Source organism: Amphiprion ocellaris, chromosome 20 (assembly GCF_022539595.1).
Source record: "Amphiprion ocellaris isolate individual 3 ecotype Okinawa chromosome 20, ASM2253959v1, whole genome shotgun sequence".
In the NCBI taxonomy this organism is placed as follows: domain Eukaryota; kingdom Metazoa; phylum Chordata; class Actinopteri; family Pomacentridae; genus Amphiprion; species Amphiprion ocellaris.
The window spans coordinates 22,052,453-22,071,861 of NC_072785.1; the positions used below are offsets into that span (position 1 = coordinate 22,052,453).

Here is a 19,409-nt window from a genome sequence, read left to right on the forward strand (position 1 = left end):
CAGTTAATAAAAGGTGATGACCGGAAGGACAATGAAACTGAGTGAATTAACAAAACATGAATCAAAATCCGTCCTTTGTTGATGTGCAGCTCTGCAATATCAGTCTGACAGACAGCTGTCGCTCCGGTGAAGCTCATATTCAAGGATGAAAACGTAGAATATGGATGGTATTCTCAACATGGTTATCTCGCAGTAACATTCAAAGGTTTGGACCACTGTGACATCCTTCAGAGCAGCAGTTTATTTTGATCATTAGGATTTTGATCAGCACTATGTTATCCCTGTTTTCTCCTTGTTTCTGCGATTTGTCAAAGTGGCTTCAATCTAAGCTGCCTCACTGTCTTTCAGTGAGCAGCAAAAATCATACACAAGTGACAGAATTCTTTCTTTGTAAAATATGTCCCGTGTCCCTGTTTTTCTCTCAAAAGCCCTTTTGGATTCTTGTCACTAAAAACTTGTCATCAGTCTTTCCCTATCTGCCCAGTTCTAGGTGTTCCATGTGACTCTTTCTAGTAAGACATTACAGCTCTGCTGACCTCTCTGCCTGTTTCTTAATGTGCCATCACACGCAGCATGAGTATCAAGGAAGCAGAAGCCTTATTTATCATAACTGGAAACTAAAGAAATTAACTTGGTGCTTTCTCTGTATCTTCTTTTAAAAATCTTGTTTAGAATATTTGCCCACAGGATATGTATGGACACACATACACTCACAAAGATCCCAAGCTGCACACTCCCCTCCTCTGCCAAAACACTCTCACCTTCTGATGTAGTGAGAGGTAAAGATGCAGCGATCCTAACCTTGAATTACACTGTGTGTACGTGTGTGTGTGTGTGTATGTGTGTGTTGCTATTGTTTTTAAGTTCATATGTGTGAGTGTAGGTGATTTATCAGAGCAGTATCTTTAGCAATGTCAGCCCAGAGATGATATATTCCACACATACACACAAACGAAAGCACACTGCTTACAAGTACAGAAACACACACACATTTATACTGCACACACACACACACACACACACACACACACACACACACACAACTCCACAACGTGTTTGTACCTGCAGTGTATTTTATGGGAATAATAAATGAAGTGAATTATTTCTAATTGGGAGTTCAGTTCATGCACATTAGGCTGTATAACTAATTGCTATTTTGTGCTGCCTCTCATGGCTTTATACACACAATTATATACATACACACACTCCCAGTCCCACTGCATCTGCAAACCCAGTGGATCCAACACAAACTCGAGCTCATTTTAAAGCACGCTGTGTAAAAAGATAAACATTGGCAGCATAATTGCATGTTGTTTAATTACCACTTGGCAATTATTTTAGCAATTAAATTGTACATGAACATGCAAACAAACGAGCATGGATCTCTTAATCGCCTAAGATAAGGGTCTTCATAATTGTCTTATCTTTAATATAGTTCATTATGTGTTGAAATCAGAAAAATATATTTAAAAATACTTGCGGGAGTAGGTGTGTCCAAACATTTATTGGTGTGTGTATACACAAGTCGGTCTGTACTGACAATAATTCTCTCACTTGGAGACCTTCCTGTATTCGTCCACACAATCTGGATTCCTCTCGCTGTCACACACACAAATGTTCAGAAAACCCTGCAGTTAGAATGTGTCTCTGTGTGTCTGACTTGTTATGTTAAAAGATCCGTTTCTGACATTTAGCAGCATCTGGTTCGACCCTCAGAGCAGAGCTACTTCCTCAGCCTTTTGTTGGTTTATATATGCTTGTATTTGTGTGCAGTCCATGAATTCACTCCATCCAGAGAACTGTAAGTCTCCACGCTTAAAGATTTTCTGTATTGCAGCAGTCCAGACAGATGGACCGCAATTACAAAGAAGCCCAAAACAGATCATTGTGCAGAATTTAAACAGAATCAGTGTTAATGAGAAAATGTGAGCAAAAGTGAAATCCAGCAGCCCTTGGAGACTTGTTCTGTTTTGTTTTGTTTTTTTATTTCTGCCACACTTTCTGACTGCTAATTGGTTGAAACATTTTGCCATCTCTCCCGTGGCTGCTCACTACAGTTATGCCCATCCCAAACTTTTACTTGGGAGAATCAGACTTTCTTCACCTTAAGATAGGTGACAGCCAGCCTCTTTCCACTATTATAACAGAGCTGCAGCCCAGGAAAATTGCTGTAGCAGATAACTCCTGTGCAGCAGAATAATTGCCAAAAAAGCACAGCCTGACTTTCTGGGATAGTCATTCAACTTGGTGGCCAATTTTAGAGTGCATTAATGCAGTGTGCCCCTCATAAACGTGTTAGAGAATCTTCATATACATTGAAACACAGGAAGAGTACAAAATAATAATAATTATAAAAAAGGTTAGAGTAACATGTAGGCAAATATTTTTCAGTAATATATCAAATAACTGGGGCTGCAGTCCATTATTACTATTTCCATTATTAATTATACATTTCTCAACTAATGGCTCACATTGTAGCCGGAGTACCCAGAAGAACCTCATGCATGCATGCAAACTCCATGCAGAAACATCCTGGGAAGGCCGGGATGCGAACCGGGGATCTTTTAACCACCAAGCCACTGGAAGCACAATATATAAAATCAAAATAATCAGTGGAGTTGCAAAGTCACAAGCTGACAATGCCCAGTATTTTTGTTGTAGAAATAATTTTTAAAAAATATCTAAAAATAGACTAGTTAAATGACTGATCACGTCAACTCTAAAACTTGTATTTATGCAGCACCTTTCATAAATGAAAATGCTTCACCCAATTAAAAAGGAAACACTGCGTCAAATTAAAATATCTCAGAGTTAGAATGTGAGATGTGACAATTTCTCAACTGCTAAACTAGTAAGTTTCTCCTCAACGCTATCTCAGACAGCAACATTTATAAAAAGCCTTGACAAAGCTACACAAATGGATCATTTCAATACAAAATAAACCGGAGGACCATGAGCAGACGAAGGAACACTGAAGCACAAACAACAAACCCAGCCAGCAGCTCTTGTTTTGTGCTTGTTACCACAGCTGACAGACACATGGGGGACCACCATGACTTAAACAATTCAAAGTGTGACTACATTTCACCAAAGCTAATGTCAAATGCTATATTTGCAGGTGACAAAGTGGGGGGATGACAAGTCCCCCGCTGAAATATTAATTTACTGTCTCTTCATGTCAAAGTAGGATGAGAAAGACACCCTTTCCACTCTGAAGGTGTTTATACAGGGACTGCAGTTCTCAAAGGTGGCACATTCAGTGATGAGCATCATATACTATTTAGTGTAGCATTGCTGTTTCATTTCTGTTGTATCATATTTAGTAGATTTGCAGCAGAGGAATTTTAGAACAGGTTCTTGTCACGGGCCAAGGTTACCTGATAGACTTAGCAAACAGCAGCTAATGCGTGAAACTAAAACTAAACTAACTTAGTCAGTAATGATCCATCACAGGTCATGAACTTCTCTTTCCTCTGTTAAAGTCACCTCTCCAACCTTCTTTTGAGGCTCTTTTGAACTAGGAAAACCATCATACATCTGTTGGTGTCAAATATTGATGTGGTTGACATCAAGTTTAAAGGACACCTTGTGCCTAACTCTGAAATGCCAGCAGCTTTGACAAAATGACAGTATTTGATACCACTGAAATGAGAATGGGTTGGTTGGAACAAACTACAATGAATAGGTTTAGAACATTTGCTGTCTAGAAAGGAAGTTCTTGCATGTTTGCTCACCAGTTATGGAATAAAGTTTCATTTTGAAAGCATGTTCTATCAAAATAAGCTCAACCTCACCACTATTATGTAGTGCCACTGTTGCTTTTTAAAAAAAAAAAAGAAAAAAGTGCTAAAAGCTCCTAATGCAACGGTGACAGGTTGTTCACCGGTGCTCCCCCTGCAACATGCTGCTGCCCACCAAGTGCGCCACATGTCACAACCACTTCCCTCTTGACTCATCATGCACAGATTTCGACGCGCACTTTAGCCGGCACGCTCACACAAAGCTCCAAATCATGACAGCCAAACAGCGCTCACGACTAATCTTATGTCACACGAGGACTGCCTGCGCACACACAGTTTGCACTCAGGGAGGAGTCATGCACGCTGATTGATTGCTGCAAGGTCAAATGGAGAGGTGAGGGGAGGCAGAGAAGAAAGAGAGAGGAAGAGAGAGAAAGAGAGAGAGAAAGTTTTGTTCCTATCTCTCCTACCGTGTCATTACTGGGTGATTATGGCGGTAATGACCCTGTAACTCCAACACCTGTCAACTCAACATACACACCGTCTTATTGCTCTGCTTTCTCGCCATTCATCTCTTGTTTATCTGTGGAGCGGTGACCGTAATCAGTGACGCTCAAACTTGGGGTCACTTAGGGGTCCTTTAACAGGGTCCTGGAGGTTTTTAGTAATTCCTTAGTAAAATGTAAAATAACTTTCTCTGGCTTTACACGAGTTAGAGATAGATTTCACTGTCCATAGTTTTACAGCTGCTCTGAATTTTAACGCCATGCTTAACCACATAACCCTGAGGATGTAAATCGGGTCTATTCAGGAAAAAAAAAAAAACATAACACATTTTGCAGGTTACAGAAAGTGTTGTAATAGTTAGCCACACAATCTTGTGAAAGATATTGAAACTTTAGGCCTCCTGTTAGGTTTGTTTCTCAGGAACATCAGTGACATCAGTGATGTTCCTGGGTCAATTTGACCTGGGGAATGTTTAAATGTCCAAAAATGGCAGAAACCAAAAAATCCCAATAAGCATTGTTCATATTTTATTATTACCTCCATTACCAATCATTTCAATCAATATTTAGTTCAATGGTCCTCTTTACCTCTCACAGGTCATGTTTCAATAAAGATAATTCACTCGTTTTTCATAAAAAATGCATATTAAAACTTTTTTTAATGTACATAGAAAAGACCTACATGTAAAATAAAATAGTTTTACATGACACCGATTTTTTAAATTTTTAGTTTTACATTTAAAAAAAGCATGAGGTGTTTTCTAAATTTAAGAGCTTTTGAATTTGCATATCGAGAAATAGAGAACAAGCACGACCCACTGAGTGTTTTCCCATGGTTATAATCTCTAAAAGTCTCTGTAAATGAAGCTCCCATCTCTTTATTGAAGAGACTAATGACTGGGCTAATATAGCTTTGCTTTGTGTGGCTGCGTGTGTAATGTGTATGATTTGTTTGTTGGTCTGAATTTGCATACACGCCATTGTGCGCTGCTGTCTCATGTTGAAACATCTCAGTTATGCCACCTCACTTGTGTGTTTTCCCCTGTGTGTGTGTGTGTGTGTGTGTGTGTAGGTGTGTGTTTGTGTGTGTTTGTGTGTGAGTGTATGTGTGTGCTGATGTTATGTGGGATCCATTATGCCCCTGGTTTGTCAAGGAACACAAGAGTCAGGGCTCAGTGCCAAGTCTGAAACCTATAAAATGTGTGTGTGTGTGTGTGTGTGTGTGTGTGTGTGTGTGTGTGTGTGTGTGTGTGTGTGTGTGTGTGTGTGTGTGTGTGTGTTTGCATTGCTCTTTGGGAAATGTATTCAGACTAAACCCTGGGAATAGCAGGAAAGCAATTTGTTGTTTTTTTTTTTTTTTTAATCACACTTCCCCCCCAAATCATAATGAAATTAACAGGCAGGGTCACTTTTAATAATGTATTCTAACAAAGGAGGTATGTAATAAATTGCCTTCCGTGTGCACTTACATGTTTGTTTATGCAAATGTTAACAGTATGAATGAAGTCAGAGCGACTTCACCGCTCTATATGGATAAGGACAATAACAGGAACACAGCTACATTCTTTTTTTCCTCTATCGACATCATTACAGCCCATATGAAGAGGCTTGCTGGCAAACTTAACCCACAGCCATATTCCCATTAGCAAACAGTCACACACACAGTAGGAGCATTTAGAGAATTGGCTGTGAGGCTGCTCCCAGCTTGCCCACTGTGAGCTGAATTGAGCTGTACAAACAGCATTTAGACGGTGAAACTGATGCACATGTGTTTGTGAATGTGTGTGTGCTAAATGTCTTTGGAAATCAGACAAATATTATGTTCTAGTGTTGAGTTTTGATGAGCCAAGAATGAAGGAGGTGATGGAGAGAAAGTTAGAAAGCTGTTCAGAGAGAGCTGTAGGTCGAGGGAGAAGGTGAAAAGGTGAGGAAATGATTTAGGACAGAGCAATGAGGAAAAAGAAGGAGGGAGTAGATGTACATACTGCAGTGTTTCTGCCTTTACTTCAGCCACACCCATTAACCTTATTGGGAGGAGCTTGATAAGGAACATTATACCCAGTTAAAGGATTGTTTGGTGGCTGCGGATGCTATGTTTCACACAGGTGAGATCCAATGAGCAAAATGAACACAGTAAAAGCAGCAGTGAAGGAAAACATCTATCAATATTTTTTATATTTTGAGACATAGGCTTTATGTTCTTAATAAGACCAAAATGAGAAGCTTGACATCAGTTTGTTTCTGTTTAAGTTCATGTCTAACAATAATGACGTCACTATACAACTAAACTTAATTTTGAAATATGTTTTGAAAGGAATGTTATTCTGTTCAGTATTTTATCCATTAAAAAGAGAAGACTACACTGTAGTAGGAAAGGCGCCCCGTTTGAAACAACCACGGAGTCCACATGAGGAGTTGGGATGACAAGACTGAGGTACAGGTAAGCTACATCTCAAGTGGGATCGTTGTTTTTAGACTTCCATTTCATTTTCACTCATTGTTAACTTTAAAGTTTTACTTGAGGTGTGGTTAGATTCAACTGCCAAAACTACATGGTTAGGTTTAAGAAATTTTGATGGTTTGGTTAACATTTCAGAAAAAATAACCCTGTTAGGAGCTTGGTTAATATTAGGCCCCAAAATTGATTAAGATTAGGAAAAATAGCATGGAGTTGGTTAAAATATTATCATTCCACAACATGTTTGACGTCTCTCCTTTGTTTTCTGGGTTACCAGGGTGATTTGTGCCCCATCTAATATATGATTGGTTGGGTAAAAATTGCCAACATTTGGACAACAATAAAAATTTTTAAAAATGGTAAAGATATGTTGATTTGAAATGTACTCATGATTAAATATAACCTAACAGGAAATACATTTCACTCAAAATGTAATTGAGAATGCAGTTTATTTGTGGAGTGCCATAGCTTTTGACAGGGCTGGACATTTAGCTTTTGTTGGCACAAACAGGCATCTAGATTTTTTTTTAATCATATGTAGACAAAAGTAAAAGTTGTAGTTTTATGCTGAGTTATATGTGTTGTAGCTGTTTGTTTACCAGTGACTTTGTTAGCAGTTTTTATGCTAAGATAAGTGGCTTTGCCCTGGTTCTAGACCTTGCATATCTAAAGACTTATTCAGCAACTCAAAGAGGTCTCCTAATGAAGGTTGTTTTTACATTGTGGAAAAATATTCTATCAATCAGCCTAGTAGGAAAAAAAATGTTGACAAGTGCTATCAAAATTGCCAAAAATTGAGTTAGAGAAAAATAAATCTTACATATTCATTTAACTACTGATGTCTGATAATAAAAATCGGATGTAAACTGAAAATCATGTCAGCTTCACCTAATACATCACTTGCATCTGATTGCTTAGGACCAAACTAAACCAAACCACGCCCTCTCCTGAGAAGAAACCAGTCAACATGAGCATAAGGTCAGGCTGAGTGGATGGGGTGAAGTGGCACTTCAGTTTGGCTCAATCACCTTCCGCCTGATGCCTTCATATTAAAGCACGCAAAAATGATAGCAGTTGAGTTTCCATCCAGATGCAGTGCAATTTTTAACCAAATTTCACAATTATCAGCAAGAGAAAATGCACATTAATGTGTGTGCCATTCTACTGCTTAGGATTAAGAGTTGGTTCATTAAGATAAACAGCTGGTGGTACTAATTTTCCAGATGTGTGCCATAAAACCGCTGCAGAAGAAAGAGGGCACCTCAAGGTGATGTAATTGGAAGTGCAAAAAATATGGCAATTTTATTCCATGTATTACTTTGTGGAAAATAACACTTGCTGTGATCTGATCACATCTAATCATTTTAATGTGTTGTTACTTTGTGTCCATCAGGTGGCTGGAAATGCATCGAGTGGTATCAATCTTCTTATCTAACCCTCAGCAAGAAGGGGAATATTACACATATTTATCACTCTGCTGATCTGATCTATAAGTTATAGTCGCCTCCTCAGATTGCTGATAAATGTACTTCAAGTAAATGTGTTGCTTGGCAAAGTCTAAAAGTGACCCTGCGATATGCTGCCGGTGGACATTTTGACTTCACTTTCATTTTGCTCCTCCTCTCATCCTCCTTTCTCTCCTTTGTGCAGTCATCCTCCTCTCTCTCACTCTCTCTCTCTCCTCTACATTTCTATTTGTCCTCTCCTCCTCCTCTTTGTGAGTGATTCGGCACGATGCACACTGTTACACTTTCTAATTCGACCTCTGGTGTGCAGCTCCTCCTCCTACATCCATCTCTCTATCCATCCTCTCTGCCCCATGTGACTTCCTCACCATTTTCCTCTGCTGTGTTACTCCACTTCTTTTTTTAATCCTTTCACACCTCTCCCATATGACTTGCTTATGCATTCTGTTTTCTCTCACACTCACACCTCTCTCTCCATGACTTAACAAGCATTGTTCTCTCTCCCTCTTTCTTTTGTCTCGTTTCCCCTTGTTGTTCCCTCTCTCTCTGTCCACCCATTCCTCCTCTCAGTTACCTTGTCTGGACAGCATCTGGTAGTCTGACCCAGAGTGTGGATCTGTGTGTTGCTGTGGAGCAGGTGTCTAGACTGTGTTGTACTGGGTTCTTGTCATTCTGAATGGAACAGCTGCTAACCGATAACAAGTGGCTGGCTTCCCCACAGTTTTGGAGACAAATTACAAATGCAGTCACATTATTCAGTCAGGACCTTTCTGGTGCCACCCTCAGGGCTCCAGCTGAAACAAATAGCCACGTGTTGGCAAATTATCACCATCCAATCAGCAGCTTGAAAACCAGTCATCAGATGCATAGATCAGGAAAAATGCTTTACTTTTGGTAATATGGAGGGCAGGATTGCAATGTGTTGGGGTGAAAGCTGACATATTGTTCTTCACAGTTTTGATGCTTGAAGGTATTAAGGAGTAAAAGTAAAAGAGGAGTTGTTTTTAAACAGCAAAAACACCAACTTACATTATTTAGCGTAAAAAAACAATGACAATTTGTTAAATCTTAACAAGGGAGTCCTGATAAGTTTTAATCTGTGATTCATTGCAATCCAACAACTTCTAATTAAGTAATTTGTCTTCTTTGAGTGGACAATGCAAGAAAGCCATTTTTCCCAGGATTCTTTGACCCTATTTGATCCCTTAAGTTCTATTGAATATACTTTTACTATTAATTCCATGTTGTTAGCTATTTGTATTAGTTGCAAGCTTGGATTGCTCATCACGTTCAAAAGTTAAATGTCCTAGATGTCCAATGGATTGTTGACTTAACACATCAAAGTAAGTTAATTAGATACACTAGATTATTCACATATGCTTTCCAGCATTTCAATACTACAGAAAGCATTTTTTTTTTGAGTATGAATGTGACATAATGTTACTGTATGTATCCTTTTATACATCCAGGCTACCTCCGATCCTACCCGCCCGCTGCCGTTAACTGCCATCCACACAGGCTAAACTCATCACGCAGCTAAACAGAGTGGGTGGTAGCTTAAACCTATGAGTTCTATAGTCTATTTTGAGGATAATTTTCACTTTTAAGCTCATATGTTGGCCATTATAAGAGCAAGTCATATGCAGTATCTTGATTTTTTTTCAGCCCCAGTTAGCCAGATCTTATATAATTTGATATGATAATAAATGCTTTTTAATTTAATCCTCTGTATCATGGTATAGAATATTTCATGTTCCGAAATGATGATGCTTTACATGTATCAAGCAAGAGTAATGGGTGTGGAAATGGATGCAGAGCTGTATGCAGACTGTAACCATGTATAAACTTGATGGTAATTCATATTTATTTTTTTCTCCAACACTTTGTTGCACAAACAAGCAGCTGGCATCATCGGAAAGGTCAACTTGTGCCGTTTTATTTGATATGCACTTGGCCTTGCTGCAATAAATACTACAGGAGCAATTCAGCCAAGAAAAGGGATGTAAATTTGGATGTAAAGGGCCTATGCCGGGTTCTAACACTTAGCTGTTTAACTAACGGCTAACCAACAATTTAGATTAATATTGTTTTGTTCAGAGAACTCCTACCTGTAAATCACCTCCCCCATCAGTTTTTTCTCTTTGGATTCTGTGGTTTCTGCTGTGTTTACATTCAAAACAATGGAGGTAACAGTGGCAAATGTGTGCCACGTGGAAACACCCTTAGACTTGCCAATCACTTTCATACTATCAACAAATCCCCAAATCAGCAATGAATTCTATCTTTTTAATCCTGACAGTTTATTCCTCTGTTAGATGTAAACTGATATTTCAACTGATTCTATCTGTCACTGTTAAATGCCAAATCAGCTATTGTTTAGCAGTCTGTGTATAACTTAGTTTAGCACTTACATGTCAACGTCACCCGTTTTAAATGTATGTATAGCTGCCACTTCAACTTATTTCAGTAATTTTCACTGTACCTTTAACCTCCGCTTCAGCTCTTTCTTGACTTCAGGTATTTCATATGTTTCAACTGAAGGTGTGCAAAAGTCTTCCAGTGAGAATGTAACCTTTCTAAATATAACAACACAATATGAGTTTTGTGATTAGGTTTGACAGGCACCAGGCAGGAGTCTGACTGACTTCACTGAATTTGATGAGGAAATCTTTCCAAGAGATCATTTAAAACTTGATGTGAACACTAACCTCTTTGGGTTCTAAACAGAGACCGGCCTGATCAAACGGCGCATCACATTTCTCTATCACTGACTGCAAAGCCTGTTTACATAAACATAATTACCTCATCGTAGTACTGTAGGGCCCGCCCTCCTCGGTGACTGTCTGCCAGCTGTGGAGCTGATGGTTGAGGGATGAAATGGAGAAAGAAGATTAGGAAACCTGATATTAAACTTCTGATTGAGTCTTTTAAAGCCTCTTAGGCGCTTTCACTTTTTCTCTCTCTCTCACTCCCTCTCACGTTACCTCTTTGCCTTTCTGTCTCATTCTCCTGGACTATTGAATAAATGATGAAATTCAATCTGGCTCTGCAATCACGGCAGTATTTTGTTTCTCTTCCAGTTTTCTTGCTATGTTACTACCTCTCATTCTTATCCCAGCCTCTCCATTGAATAAATGATGAAATGTCAATGTTTTTTATGCAGTTGTTTATCCTCCAATTTCTTCTTTTATGTCTCTTTTAATCTTACTTCCTCTTTGTAACTGCTATACGAGTACTACAGGACAACATTACTAGGGGTGTTTTTCTGCAGCATTTCGTAGCTTGGTTATTACATCCTAGGTTTGTTTGAATTTAGGTGCAATGTAAACATTACTTGGAGAAATCCCTTTAATCTATTCAACAAAGTGCAAAGACGGCAACAGAAGCAGAGTACAGTGAAAGAAGATTCAGGACCCTTAGTAAACTGTCTCCAAGAAAAGTGCCTGAACTTATAACTTGAACAGCAAAAGTAATTACTTGTTATACAGTATTTATTGCAATGTTTTCTTTACCTAGCCAAGCGATGCAAAAAGTGTCCATCACACCCCTACTGAAGAGAGGCTACACCAAAAAATTAAGACCACTGGGAGGCCGAAGGACCCTGAGACTGTGTCACAGCCAGTGACTGATTTAGCTACTAAACAGAGAGACTGGAGGTGGAAGTTGACAGGCCTGGAGGATCTATTTCTTATCTCTTTACGAGATGAATCATCATTCACTGAACTTGGCTTTTCATTTTGTGAACCAATTCACATTCCTTTCTCAGCAATCCATTGGATATGTATCAGTCTTTGCTAACATCCCCAGGCTAGTAGCTTTCCACATTTTATTTTTTCACTCATTTCCACCAATTTATTTGAGATAGCCATGGCCTGCCTGAGTGTAAATTAAAGTTACATTTAGCTACTCATTGTTACCGCTTGTTGATCTGCAGATGAAAGTACATCAAAATTGAAATGATGTATGTAAATTTGTTTTCAGTGTACACATGAGCAGATTTTTAACAAAATTTCCTCTACAGCATGCATATGCCATTTCTTTGAGGATTCAGTGTATGCACTTATCTGAAACTAGCAAGGGAATGGCAGACTCCACCACTAATCAGTGTAATGATGTGGTTATGGCAGAAAAAAAAACAATATGAACAGCATCAGATCTTCTCTTTGATATGATGAAAATGTTAAAGATTCTAACTTCAGGTAGTGATTCCAGCTAATGTCCCACCTCAGTTTCACCTAGCATCCATTCCTTTTGATCAAAGTGGCTCTTGTTGTAAGGTCTATTAAATTTTGATACATTTCAATGATTCACACAAGATCTGAGGCTCTTTGTGTTATTTTGCATTGCTAAAGGAATGGTCCTATGGGAGTACGGGGGCCTCCTGGGGCCTGCTAAATTACTAGCCTTTTTTTTTTTTTTTTTTTTTTTCATTTTCTACAGCCAGCCTGCCAGTAGTGAAATCAGTTGCTGGCTTTGACAGATGCAAAGTATTTTTGTCACATCACATGTGCCTTACACCCCATCCCTTGAATTTGACATGTAGAAATCCCAAACAAAAAATTGTGGTTAACAAGCATCCTACAGTTTCACCATCATCAACTACTTTTAGATAAGCCCCACATGTGCCCACACAGACTGGAGCCCTCCTGCTCCAAAACTAAAACCAGCTGATTCCCAAATGAGGGCTTTTCATTAGTTATTGTTAGCGAAGGACATTATCAGTTCAAATAAGGGTTGCTGAAAGCATGAGGATGTGGTTAGACTCAATACCAAGTTGTCAAATACAAAAAGACAAAAGTGACATCAGCTCTAGACCAAACTTAACAAACTAACCCACAAGCCGTTCATTACAGGAAATTCTGGCATTTATATTTGCTTTAAGCCAAACAGTTCCTGTCAGAGGTCTCTTTCAGTTCACATAACTGCACGTCTGGAATATGTTTGCAGTGCACCAGTGTTATCTCACACTCACAATCTGTTTTTCTGCAAAGCAAGAATCTGCAACGTCGAGTGACTTCACACTGAACATAAGAGCCAAGGCACCACTCAGTTTTGTCCAGTGACAATTCCCAGAAAGTTTAGTTCTAAAACTGAAATTGCACTGTTGCCAGTGAATATCTCCCCTAATGGTCTACAAACATGCTCAACGCACAAATTATTATTTTTTAAAAATTTAAAAAAAAAAAAAATCTGGTGTTTTTACACAGCCCTGGTTGTAAATGGGAAACAAGCACGGTAGATTGGATTGATCTATGCAACACTATTTTTTACTCCTCATGTCTTCGGCACATTGATGTTCATGTACAGGAAGAGAGGAAAGGAAGCTGTGAGAGCAAAGAAGCACAATAAACCAGGCACATCCTAAAATATCACAGACTCCAGAATCGCAGAATAGATCTGTACATGGTAGATTTAAATTCACTGACAGTTTCTGACTGACTCATCTGTTACAATAACAACGATGGCCAATGAGACAGTTTGGAACATCTGCCACTAATGTAATGAATTATTAAATGACAACAATTTTATTTGTCTCTTGTTTTCTTTTGTACCAAAAATGTGCTAAACTGTAACTCCAAAGCCAAGATAAATATCAAAACATGTATTCAGTGTGGAAAAGTGACGCATTAATGCCTGCACTGAACACTAATTATGTGAGGTAAAACTGTGTCTAGTTATATATGGAGATGTCAAGACGACAAAGAAATATAAATACAGACCTGCCTACTACTAAAGCATCAAATGTACTTGGACAATATTATTATTGAAGCCTTAATGATACAATATTTTTACACATACAGCACAGTATATTTTAAAAAGGTTTGTAACTATCAGTTGCTTGGGATTAATCTTAGATAAAACCTCTAACTTAAGTAAATGTACTTAATTACCTTCCACCACATACTGTATTACAATTCAAGTCATTCCCACTATAAAACCTTTGCAGCACTGCAATACAGATTACAACAACTGTGTGCAGCTGATAAAGCACCTGCACTTACTAGTTTCACCGTAATGGATGGAGCATCCAGATTGTCTGCCGTCACTGAACTCCTATAGCACCACAGCATTAGCTGGAGAATACAAAAGAGGGACCATGCTTGGATCTGATAAAGTGTATCTGCGTGAAAAGCAGCACAGATGCTGTAGCTAAGCCGCTGCTGGCTGTGGATTTTCACAGGATAAACTATTTCCTTCAGGTAACGAAAAGCTCCTCTCGAGTGAGAAAAACACGCTGATTTCCAAAGCATCTGGCTTTATACTGATAAGTAATGCCATGTACTTTGAACAGATATCGGCTGCTGCATTTAGTAATTTATTTATTTAAGTCTATTTAATATTTTTGCACCCTGTGGATTCTTAGACACGATGATGATAGCAAGCTATGTTCTTTTATCTAAAATCTCTTGAGGACCTTTCCAATGTCGCCGTCATCATTACTGCTAATACAATCTAAAACCCCACTGTCCTTGTCAATCCATCTGTCTCTTTGTTTCTATCACGCACACTCCATCTCCATTTCTCCCTCTATGTCTTCCCCACTCTTCTCTTATCTGATGGAGTGAATAATTCATGCCTATTCTTCAAGGAGGCTCTTTGTTCTCCTCCCTGGTGTTTTCTTTTAGAGCACTTGGGATAGTGCATGTGTGCATGTGCGTCATTTATGTGGCCGAATGAAGTTTCAGATTCATCTGCCTTCACTGTATTCTAATACACATACATGCTCAAACAGCACACACTAACAAAGACAACACGGCCGTGGTCATGACATCTTTCCGAAAACAATCTTGGGCTCAGGAATCGACTTTATTTTTGTTCTCCATGTACCAACATCTCTGTCAGACAGGAGAGAGAAATCCAGTGTGAATTCTGCATGCTTGTAAATGTTTGGGTGTGCCTCAGTAAATGTGCTTTCCTGTGTTGATTGCTTGCAAATATGGGTAAGTAAAAGTATATAAAAGTGTGGATTTTTGCAGTATGTGTTCTGTGGAGCATGTCTAAGTGGGTCTCTGCACATGGGAGACACTGAAATGACTATTTTTGTCATTATTTACAACAACGCTTAAAAACAATGCTGTGTGTGCTTTTATGAATGTACATAGCTTAAGTTGAGTAATCATTATACACTGCCTGTCCGGAAAAAAAAGTCGCCATATGGATTTATATAACTAACCAAATAGGTAAGAGTCTTCCATTGGATAACTACTGCAGTGATAAATATGTTTCGGCAGGCAACAACTTATTTAACCCTAGCTGATGCAGTGAGTAGCTTCTCATTTCTGTGTCAGAAAACATATTCTGTGGTCGTGGAAAGGATGTTCATCTGTCTCAGAAGGGTCAAATTATTGGCCTGCATCAAGCAAAGAAAACAACTAAGAAGATGTCTGAAACTACTAAAATCAGGTTAAGAACTTTCCAACACATTATTAAACCCTGAAAGATAGTGGTAAACCATCACACTCAAGGAACAAATGTGGTCAGAACAAACTCTTAGATGATCGTAGGAAATCAACAGTAGAACTTGCGGCTACTTTTAATAGTGAAAATGAGAGCATTTCTGCACGCGCAATGTGAAGGCAACTCAATTGATTGGGACTAAACAGCTGTGTAGCTGTAAGAAAACTACTGATCAGTGAGACTAATCAGATTTTTTAAAAAAGGCTTCAGTTTGCAAGGTAGCATCAAGGTTGGACTCTGGAGCACTGAAAGAAGGTCATGTGGTGTGATGAGTCAAAATTAATCCTGTTCTAAAGTGATGGGCACATCAGGGTAAGAAGAGAGGCAGATGAAGTGATGCACTCATCATGCCTCGTGTCTTTAAGCCTGTGGGGGTTAGGGTTATGATCTGGGTGACTTTGTGCAGTGGCCCTGGTCTCCCATCATCAATATAAGATCTTGGTAGAAAATGAATTCAACTCTGGAAAGAAATAAATGCTGTGACATTGCAGAAGCTCATCGAAATGATGCCATAGCAAACGTGTGTCATTCTCAGTGCTAAAGGTGGTCCAATGAAATATTAGAGTGTGCAACTTTCTGGACAGGCAGTGTATTTTGGCTCCGTCCTGCAAACTGCTGTAAGTCCTCTCACACACAAAACTTTAACACAAAGCATCAACTGAACTGAGAAACAGGGGCTTACTACTGGACAATATTCAACGTTGCTTCAAAAGTAATGTTATTATCTGACAGTGTGCGTTTTGGACACTGACTTTCAGAATAACTATTCAAAGGTTCAGTCAGATATTAGTACCTCAATGCATTAATGGCTTGAAAGTTATGTTTTGAAAAAATCACCAAAATGACACTATTCATCAAAGCAACAAAATATTGCAAGAAACAATATAGGAACAATTCCGATCCAATGTGTGATTTATAAGTTACCCTCTATGATCTCCACCTTCCCTGTTTCCCTTCACTGCACTTGTTTCCAGTGTATAGCAGATAAGTGCTGACATTTGTTTTTCAAATTTCCTCTGCAGCATGTATCATGTATGCCCTGTGCATGTAGGACATCTTTAACTAACATGGCAAGGGCAGACTCTAATCATTGCAATGTCAATTTTATGGCTAAAGAAGAAAACATGCCAACATAATTGGTATCAGATCAGGTTTTTCTTAACATTGTCTTACCTCAGCTCAACACAGCATCCCATGTTTTGAATCAATCCTGGCTTGTGTTGTATGATCTATTCAATTATAATATATTTTAATACCTCACACAGAGTCTGAGCCTCTTTGTGTTTTTTTTGCATTGCTAAAGGCACATTCCTCTGGGAGTCCCAGGTCTCCTGGGGTCTCCTGAGTTACTATGCTTGAGGGTCCAGGTTCAGATAGCTTCAAAGTGATAAAACGCTGCTGTTGCTTACTGCAAAAACAAGATACTTCTTTTCTTGCTAATTAAATGTCTGTGTCTTAGCGAGATCTACCCAGCCTGCATTATTTGTTGCTATTTTCACTCACGTTTATCATCATTATGCGTCAGTTGCTACTTCAACGCAAAGGCAGTGATGAGAAGGCTCAACAGTCATGAGAGAACAACACATCAAAGGCAGAAATACAAAAGCCACGTTGGATAAAAATCAAATAAAATAAATATAGAACCAAGTTTTCCTTTGATATTGTCATGGTGAGTAGAGCTGGTCGAGGCCAAAGCACAAACCACAGCAAGAGCAATGAAAACTAACATTAATTGCTTATGCTCCTTATGCTAATATTAAATGGATTTAGCAAGTAGGTCTACGCGGATAATTTATACAGGATGTAGCAGCTACAGTGGCAGTGCTAACAGACCAGATGAACTGCCTGTAGCTTTAGCGAGTAAACTGTCAAACAGGCAACTGATGGTGTTAGAAAAAAGAAATTAAGAATTCAGTCTCATTGGTTTGACAGTGAAGTGTGTTAGCTAAATCAATCACTGTATATTTTAATTCTGCTGTTGCTGTCTCATTTTAAAACGGTCCTTTCACTGTCTTGAAGGTGAGTTGTTTCTGTTTCCATCTGTCCCTCTGTCTTGCAGGCACTCTTTCCTAACTATGACTGCCACGTGACTTAAACAAATGTAACAATCCACATACATATGGAGCTCACCAGGCACACCAAAGGGGCCCATGGTAATCATCAAGTGTTCTCATCCACCAGACAAAAGGTTGAGTTAATTTCTGTTCTCCTGATTGGAATCACAGTCACTCCACCCGTCTACGGCCTGGAGGCAAAATGAATATTCATACCAGTTTAGACCCTGGTCATGAATATTTATAGTGGTTAACACCAGATATGCAAATGAGCCAGCCAACACAGATGGCTTCAGATCACGACATAATGATCACACACACATGCGTGCACAAACCCGCTCACAAGGATACAAGAAAAACTCACAAACACAGTGATGTCTTTCTTCCTAAAGGCAACAACATCAAAAAGAAGACAGGAGAAAGATTAAAAATAAGTGCAAAATGGACATTGACACAAACAGGATGTGCCACCACAAAGACAAGTTAACACAGCAAACATGTTGGGAAGCTGGGATTGGAAATTCAGAGTAAATAACAAATTCTAGATGTAGTCCATACAGATTTAACAAAATCTTGTGTTGGCACCCAACAGTGGCTCATTGCAAGATTAAACCTGGTCTTCTAGCTGGCACAGTGGTGTTGCCAAAATCTCTCCTGGGTTCAAGCACAAGGTAAAACAAGATTAAAGTAACAAACAGATTAAAGCAGATTACTGCCAAATAGACAAGGTAGATCAATGATGTTATCGCCTACAGAAGAATTTGCAATAGCTTAGATATCAAATGGAACTGAATGCATGAATACACAAAATGCCCAAAAGTTACACACAGAGCAGCTTTAACTTGGATTCTTATTTGCAAATTTTAAAAAAAATTTAAATGGTTCATCACAGTATGACAAGCAAGATAAAGTAAAATGCTAGCAGCTTTGTATGACCACTGTTAAGCCTTGATAATACTCTGATGTGAATGAGCACATGGACAGCTGAGGATGCAACAGACACAGAGGTGTTATCTTACTACTTTCTAGTCCACCTGGAATCTGCTTGGAGGACTCCAATCCCACACAAGCGCAGTAGATCGGTGTCCATGCATTTCAAACAAGAACACAACTGGTCAGCATGCACACTATTTGCACCTGTGATATAACTGGCTTGCAGATTGCCTGTGTGGACACAACCATTGGGCTACTTGCAAATGTCCATAAAGGACTCCATACAGACTCTCACAGACTTGGGCAGATGATAAAATTTAGGTGGAACCCCAGCAACCTCTCTGTTCAGATACATCAAGTTTAAAGCCTTAATTACATTCCATTGCGGATATACAGACAGCTGCAGACTCCACAGAGTTGTTATTATACTACTTTTTAAATTCATTGCATACAGTTCAGCTGGTCATCTCCACATATCCCATGCATACACTACTGCTGAGCTTGTCCACTATGGTCCTTGTAGCATAGTTGCTGCAGGGGCACAACACTAATTTTGGGCTGCACTTGGATATGTGCAGAGGGGTCAATACAGAGTCTTGTGGACTTCAGGAAATTATTAAATTTACATAACATGAACCCTAGTGGACTCTCAGGTACTGGCACATTGCTTAAGGGGTCGCTATGGTCATAAATTCCCACATCTTCCCAAGTTTTTGAGAGTGTGCGTGATCCTCTATAAGGACAGTCATGCATGGATGACAGCAGTGTGCATCTATTGATAAGAGTGCTCAAAG

At 39.0% G+C, this 19,409-nt stretch overlaps 1 protein-coding gene across 2 annotated transcripts in view; it reads right to left on the minus strand.

Moving 5' to 3' along the window:
- Nucleotides 1-19,409, minus strand: part of LOC111564080 (leucine-rich repeat and fibronectin type-III domain-containing protein 5-like) — a 137,484-nt gene that overhangs the window by 100,983 nt on the left and 17,092 nt on the right. Inside the window, exon 2 of one of the 2 annotated variants that reach the window (XM_035945045.2) lies at nt 10,973-11,028. The exons of the other annotated variant lie outside the window; for it this stretch is intronic. The gene's annotated coding sequence lies outside the window, so the exon portion shown is untranslated. The remainder of the gene's footprint in view (nt 1-10,972; nt 11,029-19,409) is intronic. 2 annotated transcript variants of the gene reach the window in all.